The sequence below is a fragment of the Humulus lupulus genome, chromosome 9 (assembly GCF_963169125.1).
Source record: "Humulus lupulus chromosome 9, drHumLupu1.1, whole genome shotgun sequence".
Taxonomy (NCBI): domain Eukaryota; kingdom Viridiplantae; phylum Streptophyta; class Magnoliopsida; order Rosales; family Cannabaceae; genus Humulus; species Humulus lupulus.
This window is the reverse complement of record NC_084801.1, coordinates 170,684,784-170,710,840: the sequence shown is the minus strand read 5'-3', so window position 1 is coordinate 170,710,840 and position 26,057 is coordinate 170,684,784.

Below are 26,057 nucleotides of genomic sequence, written 5' to 3'. Positions count from 1 at the left end.
TTCTTTGAAACATAAGGATTTTGGTAAGTCTTTATTCCAACGGTTTAGATCTGCTATTCATATTTTTTTTTCTCTAGAGGACTTATGGTTTCTTTATCGTTTGGTTTTAGGAGTTTCCAATCCCGCTCTTGTCTCCAATATTCTAGTTTTTTGTAAGAAAAATTAGGTAGTTTAGTTTATGATCTAGTTTATGTTTTGTATGACCTAACATTTCATGTACAAAAAAAGGGTAAGTGTGTTTGGACCTAAGGTGTCCAATGATGTATGACAGACTTATGTTGGTTGGCTCGGTAGCCAAAATTTTATGACGGACCTAAGTTGATGTCTGGTGTATGGCGGACTTATGTACGGGGCTTAATTGTCACCTATGTATAAGCACTTATCTTTTTATTATATCTGACTTGTTATTATGATCTATGACCTATAGTTACGATTATGACTTATGACCTATGACTTGTGATTGATGATTATGACTTAGGCTATGATATGGCCTAGGGTTTTATGATGATGTATGATTAGTATAAATAAGTTTTGTTATGACTCTTGTGAAGTTTATGATATGTTGATTAAATGATTATATGACTAACTCTTGTTTGTATTTTCCTTACTGGGCTTATAAGCTCACCCCTTATGATGTTATTATTACAAGCAATTAACGATTGATTGGCCGGTGGCGAGTAAGACCTAGGAGCTTCGTGATGTACTCGTGGGGACCATATAGTCAAGGAAGATCAAGCGAGCCTATTTATTTTTATTAAAGAATGTTTTCTTTTAAAATTTCATTTAAATGTTGCTCGTTTTAATATGTTAAAGACAGTTATTTTATTTTTGTAAAACCAAGGGTCCATATTTTTTTTTTTAAAGTTTTCATTCAATCAAAGAGCAATGTTTATGATTATGATCCAACACTGTGTTATCGATAATTTATGATAAATTATGGCATGACAGTTGCCTAATGTAAAACACGCCCTATTCTACTATCTTTTGCAAACGATAACTAATTCATAATTATTCAAAAAAAAAAAAAATACCACAAGTATAAAAGGGTTCAGTGGGGCCTTAGTAAAACATGAAATATGTGCCAATTTATTTAAAAATAAAAGTATAACATCTTTTATGCAAATTTTAAATAAAAAGTTTAAAGTTCCGCTGAAAAGGTAAGATAACATAATAAACTAAAAATAATGTTCTTGACGTTAACTAGATCGCTTATTCGTTCATCATCACCCCACGCCATACATGCTCGAATCTTGGAATGCCTTACATCACCATGTGTGCCATACAGAAAGCCTAAATCCTACCTGAAAGGGGGACAATTAAGGGGGTGAGCTAAAAGCCCAGTAAAGAAGTACAAATAGAATAATAATACAAATACAATACAATACAATACTATTCTCATCATCCATAACTAACATAGCGTAACAACATCATATAACAATCTCATACAATTTAATTGAATACTCAACATAATGAATAACGAAATATAAGTTCTATGAGGTAATCAGTAAAGCATGACCCGGTATATCCTCCTCTTGCCCCTCGTGGGCCTCTTTGGCGCATTTGCCCTATGAATTACGCCATACCTTAGTAACTCCTCTTGCTGTGTCGCATTTTAGCACGCTAACAACACTCTGTTTTTCATACAACATACATTTCATACATACATAACAACTCATCGCATTCAGTCAACATAATCACATAATAATTCTAGTTAACTTCCTTACCTCAAGTCCAAGCTATAGAGTGTGGGATAGCTTCACAATGAGCCTAGAACAGTCAATCAAACACTCATCTTAATATCAATTAAAGCTAAGTGCACCACACAAATATATATCCCACGTGTGCATGGATCATGCACACATGCACAGGTTGCATTCCAAAATCATACCTACAATAATCTCATATAGCTCACTAAAGAACACTACCAATTCTACTATGATAAACTCAATAGTTTCAAATTAGGAATCATGGACTTGATGAAATAGCGTACATTTGGATGTAAAAATAAAATTGTATGTAACATGCATTCGTGGGAGGGTTCTTAAAATGCGCTTTGAAGTTGGTAAATTTTTATCTTTTTATTTCATGTCAAACTCATAAAATTCAGCAAACATACATAGTTTACCAACTTGATTTATACCACATTACTCCATTAAAATAATAAAATTTTACTAAAAAATTTATTACAAAAAGTCATTTTATATTATAGTTGTAATTATACGAGATAATAATTCCATTTATTATTTAATATTCATCAAAACGTGATAAATTTCCTCATAAATTAATAACTTGACGAATTTGATAATTCTCTTAAAATTATTCTTTTTAATTTGGAAAAATTAAACAATTAGTACAAAAAATGTGACATAAATTAATAAGATTTCTAGATCACCAAAAAAAAAAAAAAAATTACATTACTTTATAGTTTTCTGAAAGTTGATAAAAGGCTAATAATACCCATAATTTTAATAACCCAGTTTTTAAACATCTTTTTAAAAGTAGTTTTCTCAAATTGTAAACAAACAAAAATATCATACATTTGTTGAAGAAAAATACATAATTTACATGGGAAATTCACCCTTTTTCTTTTCTTAGTTTTAAAATATGAATTCTAAGACATGATTTGTTCTCTTGTTAAATTATTTATAATTTATTTTTACAATATAAAATAAAATCAGCAAGCATTTTTTATAAAACAAAAATGCTCATATTCACTTTAACCCATTAACCTAGCATGTTTCTATAATTTTATGCTTAATTAGCATACACCAATAATTAAACAATTAAAATAAATATACACTTCAAGCACAAGGCCTTGGCTGAATACTCTATCAAAATAACACAAAAAAATACAACCAAATCATGTTTCCCTTAAAAAATAAAATACATCAATTTAGCACGCATATAAAATGAGAGCAAATAGACAACATATTGAAAGAAACTCTATGTCTATAACAAGACTTGGTCGAAACCCACATAGTACCCTTTTAGAGTCAAATTTGCATTCTTTTATTGTCACAACGCCAAGGTTTGTTTATCTATAAGTCCTTAATCTCAAAATAGTAATAAGCCCTTTTAAAAGATCTTTGAATAGTCATATTTTATTATTAAACCAAAACTCAATCGAAACATCTTTAGAGCCCATATGAACCCTAAATAAAGATACAACATCAAAATAATATTAACATGTTTTCTAATAACAAGATAAAATTAAGATTTCAACAATATATATCACATGTAACCACCCTAGTCGAACCCTATAGACATTAACATCCAAATAAATCCTTCAAACCCATACATAAAATACTTAGCATGGTTAAGAAAATACAAGCATCAAAACTACAAAGAACTTTCATCATTCCATAAACAACCTCTAAAATAAAACAACAACCCATCAAAGCTAGAGATCAACAAAACATAAACATCTCTTGTCAAAACACCAACCAATAGTACAAGGCCACAACCGAAAATCAAATCATTAAAACAAACATAGATTAAGAGAAAAATCTATTACTTTCCTTGATTGTGTTCCAAAACCACAAAAGCAAAAGAACACTTTTGGCACCAAGGATTTTTGAACACCACAAAGAAAAGAATGAAACAAACACTTAGAATTGAGGAGAGGAACTATACTTAAGGAATCAAAACCAAAAACCAAATCAAAACATACCTAGCAATTTGAACCCTAGCCTTCATCTCTTTCTTTCTCTCTTCCTCTTCCTCTCTCTATCTCGTGCTCTCTGTTTCTTTCTCTATCTCAATCTATCTCTCTCTCTCTCTTCCTCTCTATGTAGTCGAGTAGCACTCCAAATGAGCAAGAAAATTTCCTCTCTTTCCTTTTATCTCTCAAAGCCTAACCCTAAGAGGAAATCTCCTAATTCATGCCCCTATCCTCTCCCTTGATTCTCTCTTCCAAAGTCAAGTAATAGAAACACAAAAGAGGAAACCCCTCTCCCCTAGTTGACTGACCCCCTTAGTCCCCCTCTCTCTCTTCAATACTCGGCCACCAAGGCCAACTCACACTCTTACAACTCAATATTCACCTTACTAAAATAACTCAAGGCACTAAGTGCTACCTCACCCACCATTATCTCAATATTTACTCTCCTCTAATTTCCATCAAGAAAATAATAAATAACTTAAAAAAGGCTTCCCACTCTAAACCTCTCTATAGCTCGCGCCACTCTCCCTCTTTTCCCTCTTGGTTTCCATTTTTTTCACTTGTGTGAACACAAGTGTTCTAGAGTCTTCCCTTATTATAATTTTTTTTCCTTTAAATAATAAAGAGAAAATAGGGAAAAATAATATGCATGGAAAACTAATGCATGCTCACCATGCATACCATGCACATGCCCACACACAAGTACTCAAGTCTACCTCTACTAAGTATGCACCTTCTTGCACACAATCAAAACTCACAAGCAAATTTACAAAATAAAACAATTAAACATTCAATTCATATAATTACTACCAAACAATTCAATCAATTAAAATAAAATTATAACACTTAACAAACAACAAATAAAATAATACAAATAAGTAAATAAAATAAAAATAGTTTGGTACGCTACACTCCACCTCTCTTCTCTATTAGACTCAGATCAACACCAATATACATTAAAAAAATCTCAAGGCTATCTAAAATTTGTCATTTTTATTAGCAAACATTATTTTATGTAAAAATTCCTAATATATATATCCTAGATACAAATACTAATGAATATATTTCCAACTTGTGCATGTCATTGCAAGAGGATCCAATCACTTCAATATTCTGAAGGGACCACACACTATATATGCAAGGCCCGGCCCTGGCCACAGGCGAGCCAGGCCTGTGCCTAGGGCACCCACATAATGAAACGTAATTTTTTATTAAAATACTATTTTTTTATATGTACAAAGGTCCCTAAAAATTTGAAAAATATCATTTTATATTTAAATTTTTCAAAAATAACAAATTTTGTATAAGACTTTTTACTTTATGTACTTAATTTTTTACTAATCTTTTTTTTTTTTGTAGGGAATTTTTTTTTAGTAATCTTATATATGTCCAAAATAATGATTTTTTCTTAAAAGTTTACTCTGCACTTCTGGCTATAAAAGTAGTTTATTGGATTTTTAATTTTTGGTTAATTTCTCAGCTAATTACTTCTAGTTTCTCCATGTACTACGTACGTACCCAAACGTACTAAAAATCACAGACCATATATTATTAGTTAAAGAAATGCGTTCAGACAACGAAACGGAGAATCTTATATTCAAACGCAGTGCAGTAAGAATCACTTTTTGCACATCTGATCATATTCTTTGAAATTGTGAATAAAGAATCTGTAGTGTGAAAAAACAGATTCCATTTTCTATTTGGTTTTTTTGAAAATGATAAATCAGATTATTGCTTTAGTTATTCTTTAGAAAAATATATAGAACTTGCCCTATATAAACTAATAACCTGAAAACCTATTAGAAGAAAGCTCTCTGTTCTTTGTATTTCACTGAATAATATTTTACAAGAGAAAAGACCCAGCCATATATATTAGGCTAACAAGAATTAGTTTTAGACAAAAGGCTGTTACAACAGAATAGTTACAAGGCTGTTACATTAACTAATTAATACAATAATGGTTATAACTCTAAAACTCCCCCTCATCTTGGACATAGGCAGATGAAGTGTAGAGATTTTTGACACTCATCTTGGATAACAATTCCCTGAAGTGAGTTGGAAACAGAGCTTTCGTGAGAAGATCAGTAATGCTATTTTTGGATGGAACATGAATGAGCTTGATGGAGCCATTGTGAACTTTCTCTCTGACAATATGACAACCTATTTCAACATGCTTTGTACGCTCATGGAAGATAGGATTTTTGGAGATGTGAATGGCAGCATTGTTATCGCAGAAGAGAATGGCGGGTTGTTTGTGATGAATGCCGAAGTCTTGGAGAATATTGACTAACCAAGTAAGCTCACATGTTGCGTTTGCCATGGCCCTGTATTCAGCTTCAGTTGAGGATCTAGACACTGTAACTTGTTTTTTTGATTTCCAGGAAATAAGAGATTTACCAAGAAATATGCAATAGCCTGTGACAGACCGTCTAGTGTCTAAACAAGAACCCCAGTCAGCATCTGAAAAAAATTTAAGATGAAGATCATGAGCAGTAAAATTAGATTAAGCATAAGCGGTTCATTGAGGCTGACTATTTGATGGGAAGAAAAGGCCTTGACCAGGACTTCCTTTCAAATATTGGAGAATCTTTTGGGCAGCCTTTAGATGAGGTAATCTAGGCAAGGATAAGAATTGACTCAACCTATTAACAGCAAATGATATATCAGGCCGTGTAATGGTAAGATAAATCAACTTGCCTATTAAGCTTCTGTATGATGTAGGATCGGGAAGGACATCTCCTTCATCTTTGCTTAACTTAAGATTAGGCTCCATAGGTGTGGATGAAGCTTTAGTGCCTAGATATCCTGTATCACTTAAGAGGTGTAAGAGAAAGGGTCTTTGAGAAACAAAAATACCAGAGTTAGATCTGCCTATTTCAAGACCAAGAAAAAAACGAAGAGGACCAAGGTCTTTTAATTTGTATTTTGAGTCGAGGTGAATTTTGAAGTCATGAATAGCTTGATCATTATTATTGGCGATGACTATGTCATCAACATAGACCAAAATTGCTATAAAGACACCTGACATATTTTTAATGAAAAGAGAGTGATCTGAATGTGATTGTTTGAAGCCATCTTCAATTAAAGTTGAGCTGAGTTTAGCATACCACTGTTAAGAGGCTTGTTTTAGGCCATATAGGCTTTTGTTTAATTTACATACCGGATTAGAAGGAAGGTCAACCTTAGGTATATATCCTTGGGGAATTTTCATATAAATTTCCTTTTCTAAATCACCATGTAAAATATCATTATTAATATCCATTTGGTGTAAACACCAATTAAAAGTGGTAGCAAGAGCAAGAAGAAGTTTTAAAGTATTGAATTTTGCGACAGGAACAAAAGTGTCAATGTAATCAATACCTTGTTGTTGCGTGTATCCTTTTGCAACGAGTCTAGCTTTATATCTGTCTATGGCTCCATTGGGTTGATGTTTTATTTTATAAACCCATTTGCTTCCAATGGTATGTTTGCCGTGTGGAAGAGAAACCATTTGCCAAGTATTATTAAGTTCAAGGGCAACAAGTTCGTCCATCATAGCTTGTTGCCATTCACGTATGATAGAAGCTTTGGCATAAGTAGAAGGTTCTGTAGTGCTATGAGCAGTAAAAATGGCTGCACGAAAAGAAGGAGAAAATCTGTCATAAGAGAGATATTTATATAATGGATGAGCAGTAGATGAAGTAGAAATACTATGTGTACATATATAGTCATTTAAATGACTTGGTCGAGTAGTAAGACGGCCAGATTTTGTGTGTACAGGTAAGGCTTGTGAAGTATCATCCTGCTGGGAAGGATTATTGTTGGCCAGTTGAGATGGAGCGGAAGGCATGAGAGGGGGCCTGTATGAAACAGATTCTGATTTTGGCAGCAAAGAGTTATGAAAAAAATTGGTGATATCAACATTATTGTGAGACTTATATAGAGTAAAAATATCCTCATAGAAAATAACATCTCTTGAATGGTGAACTTGTTTTGTTTCAATATCAAGAGGAGTGTAAGCTTTCATACCTGTAGGATACCCGATGAAGATGCAAGCTCGAGATCGAGGGGTGAATTTGTTAGGAAAAATTGTTTTGCCTCAATGGAAATTAATAATAATATGTTACAACTATATGCAAAATATTACAATAGACAAGGATTGATTAAATAAAGTGTTACAACTCTATAACTGAAAATACAAATAAAACAAAGGAAATGAAGAAGATGATGAAGAAGAAGAGAATAGTAAAATACGACTCTAAGCAAAAGGTTACAAATAAATTAAAGTGTTTGAAACAAAAGAAAAGAGAAGATTACAACTCTTGAACAAGAAATACAAGTAATAGGAACAAGAGAATAAGAAGAAAACAATACAATAGAAAGAAGAACATAAATACAAGAAACTCTCACTTACACAACCTAAGTGAAGAGGGTTGGGGATTACCAACTTGAACAAGGTTTAAAACCTTTGTCCAAAATCTTATTTCCCCCTAACTCAAGCACTAAGGGACCTCTCTCAGATATTGGAAAAGCTTTCTGGAATTATCAAGCCTCAAGATGTTTCTAGCCAAGTGCTCTAATGGATAGAAATGTTGTGTCTTATAAGTGAGCTATAGGCTCCTATTTATAAAGTTTAGAGACACCCTTTGAATTTAAAATTCCACCAACTCCCATGACTGTTACCAATGTTTAATTGGATTAATATGGAATTAAAAAAGAGATTTGGGAGTTATTTGGATTTTTTGAGCCGTTCAACAAAGATTGAAAAAACTGAAAAATTGGTCAGTTTTGGTCTGTGGCCGCGGCTAGAGACATTAGTGGCCGCGGCCACTGGTCTCTGTCCCACAAGCCACGGCCACTGAATGTCGGTGGCCGCGGCCACCGACCAATTTCAGCACAAAAAATGTGCTGTTTTTCCAAACAATTCCAAACCCTCCCAAATGATTTTGTAACTCCCAAAACACGTTATTGGGGTTAAAATCATATCTCTAACAGCCATATCACATATGGCTTTATGAAATTCATCTCAATATTGTGTAACAACAATTTTACACAATAAAGGGTAATATTTGGAAGTTACAAATTTGTAACACCAAATATGTTACATTATTTGGATATATCTCATATATCTTAATATTGTAACTCTCTATTATATGTTACAATATGTGACACACTTTGTCACATTTATTTAATCTAAAACATTATAATATAATATAATATAATATAATATTACATTATATTATAAAATAATATAACATAATTTATATCTTTTGCTGTCGAGGGTAGACATTTATGCAAGACAACCAAAACTTCGAAGATGTGTATAGTTAGGAACTTTATTATGGAGTAATTCAAAGGGAGTTTTGAATTTTAAAAGAAAAGATGGTGTCCTATTAATGAGATATGCAGCTGTAATGACAGTATAATTCCAATATGATAGTGGAAGATTTGATTGAAAAGCAAGGGCACGAGCTACATTCAAAATATGTTGGTGCTTTCTTTCTACTATTGAGTTTTGTTGAGGTCTATCAACACATGAATGGTAATGTTGAATTCCCTTAGTAGCAAAAAAAGATGTCAAATCGAATTCCTTAGCATTATCAGAACGAAAGGCTTTAATTGTAGTGGAAATCAGTGAAAAAAAGCTGGAATTATTGTTTGAACATCAGATTTTAATTTTAACATATAAAGCCATGTAAATCTAGTATGATCATCAACAATGGTGAGAAAATATCTATACCCTTCAGTAGTAGTGATTTGAAATGGACCCCAAATATCAATGTGGATTAAAGCAAAGGGAGTATCAGATATATTGTTATTGCAAATAAATGGCAGTCTCTTTTGTTTAGCAAAATGACAGATTGAACAATGCCTATCATGAGATGTATCACCAGAAAACCTCATAATTTTATTGATGTTATTAGTGATTGACATGGAAGGATGGCCTAGGCGATTATGCCATAGGTTTCCATTAGTACATACATAATTATTGGAAAAAACATTAGAACAAGATGAAATAGAAGGCTTATCTTGAGCAATTATATAGAGATTGCCAACTCGATTAGCCATCCCAATCTTGGAAATCTGAGTATGATCCTGAATAATACAATGACAGGCAATAAACAAGAAAGAATGAGCATTAATTTTCAGATGTGCATTAACAGAGAATAGATTGAACCTAAATTTTGGTACATAGAGAACATCATGAAGAGTTAATTTGTCAGTCAAATGTATTGTCCCTATTTTGTGAATCTTAATATGCAAACCAGTGGGTAAAGAGACAGTGTTTGCAATATTAGCATCATTAAAAGAGGAAAAACAAGCAAGATCATAACAAATATGGTGGGTAGCCCCACTATCAATTATCCAATGAGAAGATGGAAAAAGAAATGAGTTACCAGTAATGTTGGAAACCATTGGCTGAGTTTGGGGAGTGGAGGATTCACTCTTCTGAAGTTGTTGGCTGAGAAGAGATATAAGGCTCTGTATTGAGGCATTGCTGGTAGTAGCATCGATTATGGGAGGGGTCATAGTGGTACTACCAGTTTGGTTAGTGACAGTAGCCAAGTTAATATTGGCTTTAGGTTTGCCATCATTGCGTCTCTTGTCACCATATCCCAGAAGAAATCCATGTAAGAAATAACACTTTTCTTTGAGATGTCCTGGTTTGTGGCAATTAGAACATGTTGGACGCATTTTCTTGGGGCGGGTATTGGTAGTTGGAACAGCAGCCACCAAGTTGTGATTAATAGAAGAACCAAGTTTTCTTTGGATTTCTTCTTGAATGATCATGGAAAAAACTTTGGATAAAGGGGGAAAGGGATCAATCAACAAAAACTGAGCTCTTACAACATGAAAGGTCATTAAGACCTATTAAAAACTATAAGACTTGATCTTGATTCAGAAAATGAAAGTTATCAACAGAAGCAGCACAAGTACAAGGAGTTCTAGGCCTTAACTGATTTATTTCATCCCACATTGATTTGAGTTTAGTGAAATAAGCACTTACATAATCATCACCTTGATGAAGACTAATGAGACTTTCATTGAGTTCAAAGATTCTAGGGCCATTGCCTTGGTCGAATTTGTTATTGAGCTCCATCCACATGGCTGCTACAGTATCCAAGAACATAATGCTACTCTTAATTTCTGGAGAGACAGAATGTATAATCCACGACATAACCATCTGGTTGCAACGAAGCCAAGCATTGATGTGAGAATCAGATGGACTAGGTTGTGGGTGGGAGCCATTGAGAAAAGCAGTCTTGTTCTTTGCCCCAATAGAAATTTTAAAATCACGACGCCATTGGAGGAAAGTTTTATCTATGAGAGGAGGTGAGGTAAGGATAAGACCGGGATGATCACCAGTCCCTAGAAAATATGGATCGCCTTCATGAGTTGGACGAGGCAGAGGGGTACTGAGCATGGGTGGAATTGGAGTTTGAATAGTCGGTGGTTGTTGTCCAATCGAGGAAGGATTTATTGGAGGCTGTGCGATTGAAGGTTGTGGCCCAATTGAAGATGGAGCAACCAGAGAGTTGTCAATCGGTGGCTGAGTTTGTTCTAGTTCTTCTGGTGCGATGGGATCAAAGCGATTAGAGTTAGAGCTCACGTGACCAAGATTTTCAGTGGCACCATTAGAGAGATCTGGACCGGTATCAGGAAGATGTCGTCTGGTGCGAGCCATCAACGCCGGAGGAGAAAACGAAGAGCAATCAATCGAAGAGGGTAGTGTCTTCTGATACCATATTAGAAGAAAGCTCTCTGTTCTTTGTAGTTCACTAAATAATATTTTACAAGAGAAAAGGCCCAGCCATATATATTAGGCTAACAAGAATTAGTTTTAGACAAAAGGCTGTTACAACAGAATAGTTACAAGGCTGTTGCAATAACTAATTAATACAATAATGGTTATAACTCTAAAAAAACCTGTTAATTCTCAGATAAGAGGCTTAGAGAGCAACTAGTTTAACAATAAGTTCTCTTTAGCGTCTTTGTATTAATTTCTCAACAGATTACCCAATATGGTTATGTCAAATTTCTTACCCAGTACTACTTATCACAAAAAACTTCCCGATCTGCCTCCAACTGCATTGAATAAAGAGAAGGTTATTGAGCTTATCGAAAGTTACGACAAAGATAAAGATGGCCAAGCAAATCTTCAAACATCTTGGATGGAGATGTAGCTATCTTTGAACTAGTCTCAAGTGTACTTTTTTATGTATCCATCTTGTTATTTGTGACAAGTTGTGTTTCTTGTGAATGTTCTTTGTGATATTCGGGAAAATATTTCATCAAGTCTCACTTCGGGAGGAAGAGAGCACTACCTAATCTTTGAAAAGAATTCAAGAGATTCAGTGTTTCATCAAAACCAGATTCATAAAGAAGAGTACAATAAGATTGCGACAATAGTTTAAGAAGGAGTCTTACGTTGTTTAAGTAAATGATTTTGGACAACTTTGAAGTGTTTTAATTAGTTTATTCTCTGGGTGTGGCCCTGTGGATGTAGGTTATCTGAAAGGATTTTTGAACCACGTAAAAATTCCCTTGTTTCAATTTTTACTTGCTTTATGTTTTCGTTTTAACATTAATAACAGTTGTGGTAACAACAGTGACAAAATAACCACTTTTTTTTAACAATTTTACTGAGACACGGGTTTTTCTAACATTTTTACTGTTCATTGTTGTTGTTGTTGTTTTTTTTCTTTTTCTTTTCATTTTTACATATTCTCCTCTACGGCTCCAGTGGAGCTCTCACAGTTGGGGCATCAGCGTGGCTGTGTGGGTGCTAGTGGAGGGGCTCGTGCAAAGGGACTCTAGGCCGGTGGTTGTGACGAAGCATGGGAGAGGCTCGACGTTGGCGTTTTGGGTGCTGGGTTTGTGGCTTTGCGGCTTGGATCTCGAAGGCTGGTTTTGCGTGCAATAGGGCTGAGTTCTTGGGGATCTGGAGACTTGGAGCTGAGATGGGGAGAGGCGAGGGGTCCTGGGCTTCCACAGAGGTCCAGGTCTGGTGAGTGTGGTGGAATCGTGTCTGTGACACACAAAGGCGTCGGATCTTGGATAGGTTTGCGATTCGCAGGGATGCTCGTAGCTTGGGACGGGGTGCACCTGGGCTCGATTTTGGGGATCGGGTGAGGACGAGGCTAGGGGTCTTGGGTTCACGGTTGGTTAGGCAGTGAGGGCTGGGTGCAAGTTCTGTATTTTTTTTTCAATGTTGTTGTTGTGAGGTTATTGCCATGTTTTATTTAAGTTGTTTCTTTTCGATATTGTATTGCAAGGTGTTGCTTTTTTAAAATGTAAGTTTATATAAGGTTCATTCCTTAAAGTATATTATCTTTTTAATAGTACTTATTCTCTCATTAAAATACTTTTATTATGTATAGTGCTTTCACGCTATATGATACGAAAAAAAGAAGAAGAGTTGTAATCTTAAAGTATTATAGTCCAAAGGTAAGTAACATTCAACTTTATAAAACATAAGATTTAAATTATAAGTATACTAACAAATATATGTAATATACTTTTATATTTTTCTATGTTAACTGTAGAGTCCCATAATTTACTTAGCTAGTTAGATAGTAGTAGTAGTAGTAGTAGTAGTAGTAGTAGTAGTAGTAGTAGTAGTAGTAGTAGTAGTAGTAGTAGTAATAGCTAGTATTAGTTGTAGTATGTTTATAACTGTGAATTTTGGTTCAGACCGGGATTTAATTGGACACTCATAGTAACACTTGTATATTAGGAATTTCGAAAAATAGTATTTCTTAAAAGTTGTATATAATTTAATGAACTTTCTAACAGTATAAAGAGAGTCCAAATCGGAGTTCTACAGCTCCAGATATGTTGATTTTACTGAAGTGGAGTTTAGAGTTACGAGATTTAGGGAGTTAGAAGTTAGGATTCTATTTGTTTTTATTATTTTAAAAATCAAGCTTTGAATCCTTAAATCTCTCTGAAAAATTTGAACAATTCCTAAGCCTTTGGCTGAAGGATATTCAAATATTTTCAATTAAATTTATTATTTTTATTCGAAGCCAAAAAGAAGATTTTTATTCCTAGAACTCTATAAATAGGACCTAGCACCAAGCATTTTTCATTCATTCATCAAGCTAAGTTCAGAGGCTGCAAGTTGCTAGGTTATTGTGAGAGTGTAAACACTTGGGTTGAGAATTATAAGCTTAATCATTATAAGCTTAATAAACACTTGGGAAGTAAGGTTATAGTGTATTTCGGTTTCGAGGTATAGTTCGGTCATAGAAGCATTCAAGGTATTCCTAATTCTAGTTCCTTTCTGTATTGATTCTTATAGTTCTTCTCTACTCAAATCCTAACTCAGTCTTTTCTATTCTTAGGCATCTAAGTTCTTCGAACTTAAGGTTTTCATTGGTAAGTATCGTTTCGATGGTTTAGTTTATTCTTTCCATCTCTTTTCTTTAGTATACTCACCTCTATATTATGGTTTTTAGGAGTGTTCCAAAATCCCGACTTTGTTCTCATCATCCCGATATATTGGTAAGGAAAATAGGATAGGATTTATGTGCTATATGTTTTATATGTTATCTTATGGTTTTTATGTTATGAAATATGTTATGATATGTATGTTTGTAGACTTGGGCATATGACCCATATGGCTAACAAGCCCCAAATAGATTATGGGCATATGACCTGCTTAGCTAGTAGGACCCCACTAATCTAATGGGCATATGACTTGTTTAGTCTATGGGACCCCAAGTAGTAATGGCCATTATAGTATGTATGTGATATATGTGTTATGGTATGTTTTTTTTTATATTGCACTATGAATTTTTATGTATATGGCTATATGTTAGATTTTCCTTGCTGGGCATTAGGCTCATTCCTTTTTGTTTATATGTGCAGGAAAATATGTGTATTGAGGTGGAATGGATTCAAGAGCCGAGCATTTCGATTCGAGGATGTAGTTTTGTTTCTTATGGTTTTTACATGTATCTTTCCGCATTTTGTTATGTGAATCTCTTTTTAATTATGTCATCTTTTGATTTTAAAACAATGGGATCCCATATCCTAACTTGAATTTTATGCAAGTTTAACTTTTATTTTTACAAGTTTCTTAAATAAAGTTATGGTCTTTTCACTTGTAAGTTTTATTAAGGATTAGTGTTTATGTATAGTTTTCGTTAATGGTCCAAAAGTCTAGAGTAGTTGAGTCATTACATTAACAGTGTCGACAACAACCAAAAATCACAGAGTGTGGTATCTATTGCATGAAGTATGCTAGGGATCTCATTTCACAACAAAAAACCAGGGCATATTTATTGAATAATGTAATAATTAAGTGTGTTTACCTTTTAACTTTAATAAAGCTATATTTTAATTAAATATATATTTGACATGTAACTTATAATTTCAATTATTTACAGTTCAGTTCAGATTTACCGTATACTGACGTTGAACTTAATGAAGTTCAAGAGGAGTGGGCAAAATATATTCTATCGCATCTCACTAAATTATGGTATGCATGCTCAGTACCTATGTGAGGGGAATTAGTCATTTTTGGCACTTTGTATTTCTTTTATTAGAAATTGTTAGAACTAATCAAATACAGAATCAATCTAACAAATTATAGGTTGAGTTAATTTAGCTTTTTGGTGTGCATGCTGTGCTAAATATACATTTGATGACAAACTAGTTTTTTTGGAACTTTGCAAGATATCAATTTTGTGACAAATTTTTTTGGAACTATGTATTTCTTTTATTAGAAAGTGTTAGAACTAATAAAATATAAAGTTAATGTTACCAATGTTAACTTAATTAAATTTTTTGATCTGCATTCTTTTACTGCAATTGCTGCGTTGATTTTGAAACCAAGGGGCATTGACAACATATTTGCAGTACCCTCTTGTGTGGAAACTTTACGACAGTTAAAAACTGTCACCATAGAGAGTCAATCACGACACCTAATAACTATCGGCGTTGCCAGCAATGGCGACACCTATTAACTGTTAGTGTTGCCAGCAACGGCGACACCTAATAACTGTCGGCGTTGCCCACAACAATGATCGTTTTTAACTGTCGGCGTAGCTACCGCTACGCCAGCATAGACAAATATGATAGTTAGTCGACTGTCATCGTTGCTCAATAGCGACAGTTAAAAATTATCAGGAAAGCCCGTTATTGTAGTAGTGCAACCACAAAGATTAAGGTGAACAACTTAATATTTTACAAAAAAACTCATCAAGAAAATTACAACAAGTCTTTTCAAATTCAAAATGGAAGAGCTAATTTTTCCAAAGGCATTGACAAGATATTTATAGCTAAGAAACACATCCAAGGCCAATTCTTTTGAAATCTTGCAAGTAATACAAGAATATTTGTAAATTTCTTTTATTGAAAAAATTTGCCAGCCAGGTTGGTTCTGTTTCGACATAATAGGAAACTGTTGAGTCAGCATGATCATCAATCTTGAATGACTATAACGAATTTGGTATTTTTTTCTTGACCATGTTCATTTTTGAATCTTGCTTATCCTGAAATACTCAATCCCTGAAAATACTCAGTCAGAATAAGTCAAATATATTATTTTACCAATAAAGTCTATTTTGTGATAAAAATGGTAAGAATAATACATTCACACTAATAAAGATTTTAACATTAAGAACAACTATTTCAAATGACAATCTTAATTAGAATTTTCAAGAATCAATTCATTAATCAAACAAGATATTCCACCCGATTTTCTTCATGAGTTGTAAAAATATTTTGTCTAAATTATGTTAGCAAATCAATGGTTTTACAATCTCCCCCTTTGGCAACTTGTTAGACAAAAATATTTTAGCAACTATTTTAAGAGTTCTTGTAAGGCATATTGATTAATATATCAATAAAGTGTAGTAATTACTTCCCCTGCGAAAGACATATCAAGCATATAACCAACATAAAAAAAAATGTTAACTTTGATCAAAATTTAACATTTAACCAACAAAATAAGAAAGAACTCCCAAACCACAGAATTACTCCCCCTTTTTGTCCATCAATAAACCAAAGGAGTAATGACATACAACGAGATGCTATGACCTGAAAACACCATTTAGATTTTTTCTTAGGAGCCAGAACATCGGGTGACAGTGATGAGTTCCAGGATTTAGGTGGGATTTTCTCTAATGGTTCCAATGGGTTTCAAACCCAGTTGATTCAAGAGAAGCCGAGATACCTTTGGATGAGGTTTCGTCATAGGCGAGTGGAGTCACCGTGAGAAGAGCTTTAGGGACTGTGTATATAAGAACCAAATGGATAACTAGGGATTTGAAATAAATTCCTTTTTGAGACCAATTTTTGAATATATATATATATGCGAATTAATGAATTAATATCCCAAAAATATTTTTTCATATTCAAGGAAAATAAGTCAAAAATAGAAACTTTTGAAGTCAAATAATATAATAAGTGACAAAATCAAAAGCAACATATAAATACCACATTTCTCTTTCTTGATAGCCACGGTCAAGTCATTTTCCCTTCTCTTTATATATATATATATATATATATATATATATAATATAGTATACAAATTAAAAAAAAAAACAAAATTGCAAAAAATATCCCATTCTGACTGTCCCTAATATCTTCGTGCCCTGTCCTTGGAGAAAGTTATAAACATTAATTCACAACATATTTTTACTATAAGGTTAGAAAATATATTTAATATAGATCATGCTTTTCTTTTTAAAAAATCACAAAATATTTAAGTTTGTCACAAAAAATAATTTAACCAAATCAATAAGTGTGAATGCGTCTTACAATTTTTTTCCTATTAGTATATCTTAAGCATTTGTGTGTGATTGTGAAAGCAGAGATCATTGACCTGTATGAAAATTTTTAGCCTTTTCCAGGATCATTGTTGTTGGATTTTATGCCCTTATAAAACCATGACGGACATGCAACACGATTTAATATTATCAGTAAAAGTAGCAGAAATCATTTAGTTTGAGAACCGTGTTGCTTGCTTGTTTTATTACATGATTATACAGGACAACTTGGAAGGCCTAGGGAAGCTCAATCTTGAGAACTTTCAACTTGTTCACAATCACTTGTAACTCATGAATTTGAGGTAAAAGAGTTTTCCCATCAATGAAAGAAAATTCAAAATATTGAGAAATTAAGAACTTTCTTGTACCTTCTTCCTCAGCCTTTTACTTACTCTCCAAGGCATCCCAAATCTCCTTCGCAGATTTGGTATTGGTATAGAGGTCATATAGCCTATCAGATAGGGCATTAAGGATATGACCCCTTCAAAGAAGGCTATCCTCTTCTCTCTTCCTTCTTTTCTCCACCTCCCCGGGAGTGTCTTTGTCGGATGGCTCAGCTAGGGGTGCCAAGGATGACTCAAGGATGTAGGCTATCTTGAGTGTTGTAAAAAAAAATTTCACCTTGTCTTGCCACCTAGTGAAATTGGATCCATCAAACCTATCCAACCTCACTAGATCTTGGTTCATGATCTTGATGGTCTCCCCTTCCATTGAAACAAAGAGAATTAAGCTTTTGATTGTTAGGAAAATATGTTTTATTGCTCAATGGAAATATGGAAAACCAATTGCTCATTAGTAAGTTATCAATAGAGGATTGACAGACTGTAATTGTTATAACAATGGATAACATATTTGTGGTTTGGAAAATATGTTCTATGAATTCAAGAATTCAATTCTGAATCTATAGTGGAGTCATGAGGAATTAATAAATTTAGAGATAATTTATCTAATAAATAAACTCACAGAAATTTATTGTAGGTTGTATTCATGGATTCATGGTCCCCACATCACCTTTGAGTAAATCATTTAGAATGTCTCGAATAATTGATTTAATTATCAATTAGGATTTTTTTAAAGTTGACTAGGTCAATTTTTGGAAATTTTTAGAGAGATATGAGATTTAGAAAATAAAAGAGAATCTTTGGGAAAATTTATTAATATTGATAAACTGGTGTCAATATAAATAAATAATATTAAATCAAGTTTCAAATTATAATTAGTTCATTTGAATAAGGATTTAATTAATTAATTAAAATATAAATAAATAAAAAAGTATTTATTTTAGGCCCAATAATTGGGATTTAAATTCAAAACAAAGAGATTGAGCCCAAGCCCATTTGTGGCAGCCCAATGCTTTTAAATAAAACTCATTAAGTTGTCTATATAAGGAATCAAAAATGGCCAAGAATACCCATTTTACACATTGATTAAACATGTTACCCTTTTTTAAATAAATTATTATCAATGCCGTTTTTTTAGAGACAATTCCAAAACTACCCTTATTACTAACTTTACAAAGTTGTTTATAAAATTAAACAAGTTGTTGATCGTTTAATGACAAAGTTGAATAACTAGTTTAGTCTTTAATCATTAATTTTAACTAATTTGTAAACAACGAGTTTACTACTTGAGAAATTATTCAAACGAAATTGTGAAACAAAAAAATAGATTAATCTTTTAAGTATTTATTAAAAAAAAATTGTTAAAATTAAGATTAATCGTTAAGCATTTATTTTAACAAAATTGCATATACAAATATTTGTTTCAACTAAACTTAAAACAATGAGTTTACAATCCAAAAGAAATCGGGATTCAAAATATTTTAAGAGAAAATAATTAGTCAATGAATCAATCTATGTAAATAATATAATATGAAAATGAAATTTGAACATGTAAGAGAAAATAAGGTTGCGAATTAGTTTCTGCAAAAAAAAAAATTCTAAAAACAAACAAGAAAATAGATAGAAAGTAGAGAACATTGATAAAAATTGAAATGAAATAATTTGGGAAGAACACAGTTATTACCTTTTAATAGATATTTGAGACAAATAGTCAATTTATTCATCACCTTCCTCATGCCATTGAAGCGATTTTTCGCCTCGGTTTTCTAATAGTGTTTTCTTCATCAATGGAAAAATTGATCGTGTTTTTTTTTTCTAGGGAAGAAGAAAATAAATAGCAGGGGTAATTAATAAAATCATTCTAAAAAAGAGGTAATTGTGTGTAATTTTTTAATATGGAGGTAATAGTGTGTATTAGATGCTAAAAAGGGGCATCTGTGTGTTTATATGATATCTAGGATTTTCAGAAGTCAGTCTCAGTTGATTCATTGGGTAAGTTAAAACCTAGATACTCTAATCCTTTCTTGGCCACTCGCTCTCTTCTTCTTTTCTAGATCTCTATCTCATATGTTGAGAACTAGCCCACACTAGTTCTAGGTTGATCAAAGGCTTGGTGGGGAAAATTGTGTTGCTGATCTAGTTCAATCTCTTGATAATACTCTGCTACAGATAGGAATCAAGGGTTAGAGAGATTGAAGTAATGAGTTGTTCCAGTTCCGCTGCGTATTCGTAAGTTTTTACGTCTTTGTGTTTATGTTAATTTACGAATCTAATGTTCATTTGTATGTCGTGTTATTCTATGTTTCTATTATGTTTTTGAAAAATAATAGGAAGCATGCATCTACATTTAAATTCCAAGTTCCTACATCTAGCCTGAGAGCCTAGGTTGTCTAGATCTAGAAGTTTTGAATGCATGATTATGTTTATGAACTTTGACATGTTTGGAAAATTGGATAGTTGCATCTTCTAGAAGCATTTTAGGTTTTATGTATGTTTCCTTAAAAATTGATTGTTTTAGTGTTTTTTAATTTTTATGTGTGTTTTATTAATTGTATAAAACTCCTAAAAATTATTAGAAACAAGTTTGGAATGATTTTTGGCACAAAAATTTGAATATTTGCGTTTTGAGGCGAAAAAGCACGTTGGGCGCATGTTGAGCGCGCGCAGCTGCATGCGTGTGGTGCTGAAAAAAAAAATTAATTTTTTTAAAAATATAAATTTCGAAAATTGATATTTTTTTAAACTGATATTTTTTTTTAAATTATGTTTTAAATTATTTATTGTTAATAAATTAATTATTATTTTTTTAGTTTCCTTATTTGTGGGATAATTTCTAAACTTAACAATCAAGTTTAAATTTAATTAATTAATTGAATTTTTCTGGTAAATTATTTTATTTAATTAATTATTTTTAAATAGATAAATTCCTAATTATTGTTGGTTAGTTATGATTTATTTAATTTTTTGGCAAAATTGTTTGTTTTGGAAATAAATGTCATAAATAAGTAACATGTCATATAGATTAATATGCTAGGCTCATCAAATTGTTAACATGTCATGCATCATTATTGAGATATTTTTGCATTTTGGCTTTAAATATAAATATAATGATGGCCCAATTTTGTTTGTAAAAAATGGGAAAACTCAAATAAAACTTTCATAAAACGTTAGGCTATATTTGGGCCCAATTGAACATGTAAAGTTTAAATTCCTCTCTAGTGGGTGGTTCCACTTGTAAATGCTCATTTGTTTTGCATTACTAATTGGGTCTAATAAATTGAATAACAATTAATAAAACAAAGGTTCAAATTCCAGTCTTTTTTGGGCTTTGTATGAAAGTTAGGGAGCCTTAGTAGTGGGTTCGACATACTGAACTCAGCTCTCATTCATGCAAGCTAGAATTGTTAAGGTCCATTTACCTAAGTTGGACTTAATTTTATTAGGTTAATATTTTTAGTTGGACCTAATAATTTATTAGAAAAAAATTAATTCTAATTTTTTGGATTAATTTTCAATATGTAATTTTAGAATTAATGGGAAAATTATAAACTATGGTTTATTGATTATTTTAATAATTTGGCAAACCTAAGTTTGTTTATTTTAATAATTTGGAAAGCCTAAGTTGATAATTTTGAAAAGAATAAAATAATAAAGATTTAATAATGAGTTTTAAAATTTGAATTCGATCTCCATTGTTGATTTAACAAGGTTAGAGTTTAGTGGGGCATCATGGCGCTTTGATTTCGTCTCCATATGGAAGGTGTTCACTAGATTTCTTAACATGGTTAAATTTCTTAGGATAGATTGTAACGCCCCACATCACTATGGATACATTCTGGAATGACGACTGGGCCTACAAACCAACACGAGTCTTTTTAGCGTGCTTTTTCCTCACTCACATGCTTCCTAGGAAAACTTCCCAGGAGGTCACCCATCCCTAGATTACCCCAGGTCAAGCACACTTAACTTTGGAGTTCTCAAGTGATGGGCTACCGAAAAGAAGATGCTTCTTGTTGATATAGGTAGTACCCATCAATCTATTTAAGCCCTCTTCAACTGTGTAGTCTCATACCTACACAGTCTTAGAATCATCACACTTGACCTTCCCCAGGCGGTGTGGGATTGTACAGCTTACTTGGTCTTTCCCCTTACGGATCACGGGATTCTGACTATTAGATAGATGGTTATAGATGGACCTTCTATAGACTCATCCCTATGGTGACTATAGGAATCAAGTCTATAATAATCGAAACCGTGGGCCAAACTAATAAACTAAGAAATATTTGTAACTCTCGCCTACCGGGACACATGAGTTTTCGTTACATTGATCGGATGGATAGGTAGTTAATAAAAGTCTAGGACATTTTATTAATTGAGATGTTTCTCTATTTAACTAAGTGAATCTTTGTGACTTTCGCCTACCAGGACACATGGGTTCATGGCTAGTTAAAGTACCTAAGAAATAGAAGATAAGTGTTTTAGTAATTTTCTTATCTCAAAACATTTTGTATGTTATGCTATTTCTAAAAATTTGATGAATAAATGTTTGTGTAGCAATTTGTTAATTTCTACTTAATTGATAATTGTGGCTCTCAGCTTCCCACCCCATACTATCTCTAATCTCTAAAAGGTTACTCTATCATGAGAACCTCACGAAATGTTTGTCCAACATCACCATGGTGTTGATTATGGACAACATTGCGTTCTTGATAATAAAAAATATTCCTATTTTTTATGCAATGATCACCAAATCCTTCAATGACGATTGTTGATGGTGGTTCGAGTAAAGGAACGAAGGTTAATACTACTAAATAAGCTCAAGGAGAAGCTGCCTTAAGCTTCTTCTTTGAAGAGAAATTTAGGAAGAAATTCAAACAAAAGAACAAGAAGTCCATTGGCAAGGCATCAAATGCTGCAAAGCATCTTGGGGCAAGGCCGGATTATAAGTACACAAAAAATGGGAGTGTTTCCAACTGCAAGGAAATTGGGAATTGGCACAAGATTGTCTGGTACACAAGGCATATGGAACCCAATATAATGATATTTATCTTGGATGTATGTGATTTTAGAGGATGATTCTTTGGTTTTAGATCGTTGAATCAGGATCTACTAACATGTGCATGTATTTTTTTTACAACTTTTAATAATGGGAAAGTCGTGAAGGATGAAAAGCTAAAGCTTGGAATCTTACAAGGGTTCGTATCAGACAAGGCAAAAGGATAAGTTTGAATGAATTTTGGAAATAAATATATTGTTTTAAGACAATGTTTACTTTATTATGATTTTCAGTGGAAATTTTAATTTTAGTTTTCCTTATTACATCAACAACAATTTGTTGTTACTTTCACAAGTAATAAAATCCTATTTCTTTAAATGGATGTGAATTGTGGAGTGAATGTATGGAAAACGGGCTATACCTATTGCAACCAAACATATCCTATGTACTAAATAATGAGTTGTTTAAGAAAGCTAAACCTATGACTGTTAAATGACAAAAGGTATATAACGTCAAAAAGGACGTACCTTTGGCATCTTCACTTAGGTCATATTTGCTATGATAGGATTCAATGACTAAAAAAGGATGGGCCCTTGAGGGAACTCACCTAGGGTGACCTACTTGTTTGTGAATCTAGTCTCTAGGGCAAAATGACAAAGCCTCCATTCTCTGTTATAGGAGAAAGGGCCAAAGAACCAATAAGGCTAATATATTAAGATGTCTGGGGACAAATGAATGTTCAAGCAAGGGGTGGTTATGAGTATTTCCTCACCTTCATTGACAATTGCTCTAGAGACTCATGTAAGTACCTAAAGCATAGGAGTTATGAGAATTTGTTAAAAAATTCAAAGAACTCATTGCTATGGCCTTAAAACCAAATTAGATAAAATGTTAAAGATCTTGCGATCTGATTGGGGTGGAAGATATTTGGATAATCAGAACCAATATCATTTAACTGAACATGGAAAATTGTCTAAAACAACTTCCCCAGGGACTCTGTGTAGCGTCTGTCTAGCGTCTCAGAATTTTACTTAGTGGTAGTAGAAGTAGTTTTCGTGGTTTTCGTGGTTATTGGTTCAAGCCGGGATTTAGTTGGAAACTTGTAGAGCTAGTTATGGATTTTATAAGTTTAGCCTATAGTTTGGAAATATTAATTTTATCATAAGATTTGATTAATGAAGATAGTCCTAAGAATATTATTTATTATAACCTAAGGTTTAGATAGAATAATTAAGAATGTGACATTTGTCACACATATGTTTATTAAAGATTTAAGGTTTTTGATGAATAAAAATAATCACAGATAAGTCTAGGAAGTTTAGAACGTTCCCTCAGCTGTTAGGATCACGTTTTACTCAGTCAAAGTGGTTTAAACAAATTTAAGTGTGTAAAAACGTGTTTGAAATATCAGCATATGCTGATATATCGCAACTATAGGGGTCGATAAATTGCCTATGATTGATACGGAAAACACGTTGACTTCGCACAAACAAAACCACGAACCCTCAGGATTATGGTGTAGGCGATATATCACCTATAGGAGGCGATATATCGGCACTAGTGACCATTTTTGAATTTTCGTGGAATCTAAAACTAGAAATATCCCTCAACAACTTTGACTTGTTCCTGAACATTTTTGACCGAGTTATGGGCATCTGTTGAGCGAAAAACGTATTTTTAATAATTTATTTATTCATTTTAAAAGGAGTTAGTTTCACTCCTTGAACTCTATAAATAGGACCTTTCACTCAGCAATTAGGTAGTTTAGTTTATGATCTAGTTTATGTTTTTATGACCTAACATTTTAGGTACAATAAAGGGGTAAGTGTGTCTGGACATAAGGTGTCCAATGATGTATGACAGACTTATGTTCGGTAGGCTCGGTTGTCAAAATTTTATGATGGACCTAAGTTGATGTCTGGTGTATGACAGAATTTTTTCTGGGGCTTAATTTCCACCCCCTATATAAGCACTTATCTTTTTATTATATCTGAGTTGTTATTATGATCTATGAACTATAGTTACAATTATGACTTATGACCTATGATTTATGACTATGATTATGATTTATGATTATGACTCAGGCTATGATATGACCTATGGTTTTGTGATGTGATATGATTAGTATAAATATGTTTTTGTTATGACTCTTGTGTAATTTAGGATATGTCGAATAAATAATTATATGACTAACTCTTGTTTGTATTTTCGTTACTGGGCTTAGAAGCTCACCCCATATGATGTTGTTGTACATAAAATTTATGATAGAAAGGCCAGTGGTGAGTGGGACCTAGGATCTTCGTGATGTACTCGTGGGGACCATATAGTCGAGGAAGATCAAGCGGGCCTATTTATTTATTTTTATTAAAGAATGTGTTCTTTTGAAGTTTTATTTAAATGTTGCTCATTTTAATATGTTAAAGAAAATTATTTTATTTTTGTAAAACCATGGATCCATATATTTATTTTCAAATTTTTATTCACTAAAAGAGAAATATTTATGATTATGATCAAATGATGTGTTCTCGGTAATATATGAGAAATTAGGGCGTTACAGGTGGTATCAGAGCCACGTCTATATTGGTCCTGAACGTTCCCACGAAATACACACGACATCTACAAAGGACTAACTCGTTACCAAGTAAGTATACACATTGTTTTCAAAATATGTTTGTAATATATTTCTTGTGTTATTTTTAGAAATCAGCTCAATGGACTCAAGGGTGGTTAGAAAGGTTAAAACTATAAGAAGAATGCTAGACCATGAGTATGATAATGAGTTCAAGAGAGTTTTTTGTAGTGTCTCAGAATTTTACTTAGCTAGATAGATAGTAGTAGTAATAGTACAATAATAGTTTGTAGTATTTTAGTTTTCGGGGATATTGGCTCAAGTCGAGATTTAGTTGGAAACTCATAGAAACAGTTGTAGATTTTATAAGTTTAACCTATAGTTTAGAAATATTAATTATAACATAAGGTTTGATTTATATAGCTGGTCCTAGAATATTATTTATTATAACCTAAGGTTTAGATAGAATTAATAAGAACGTGACACTTGTCGCAAGCATGTTTATTAAGGATTTAAGTATTTTGGATAAATCTAGAAGCTCTAGAACCTTTCAGCAGCTGTTAGGATCAAGTTTTACTCAGTCAAAGCTGTTTAAACAAATTCAAAATATGCTGAAAGAGTGCAAAAACGTGTTTGATATATCAACGTATGCCGATATATCGCAGCTATAGGGGTTGATATATCGCCTACGGGACATACAAAAAACACGTCGACTTCGCACGAACAAAAT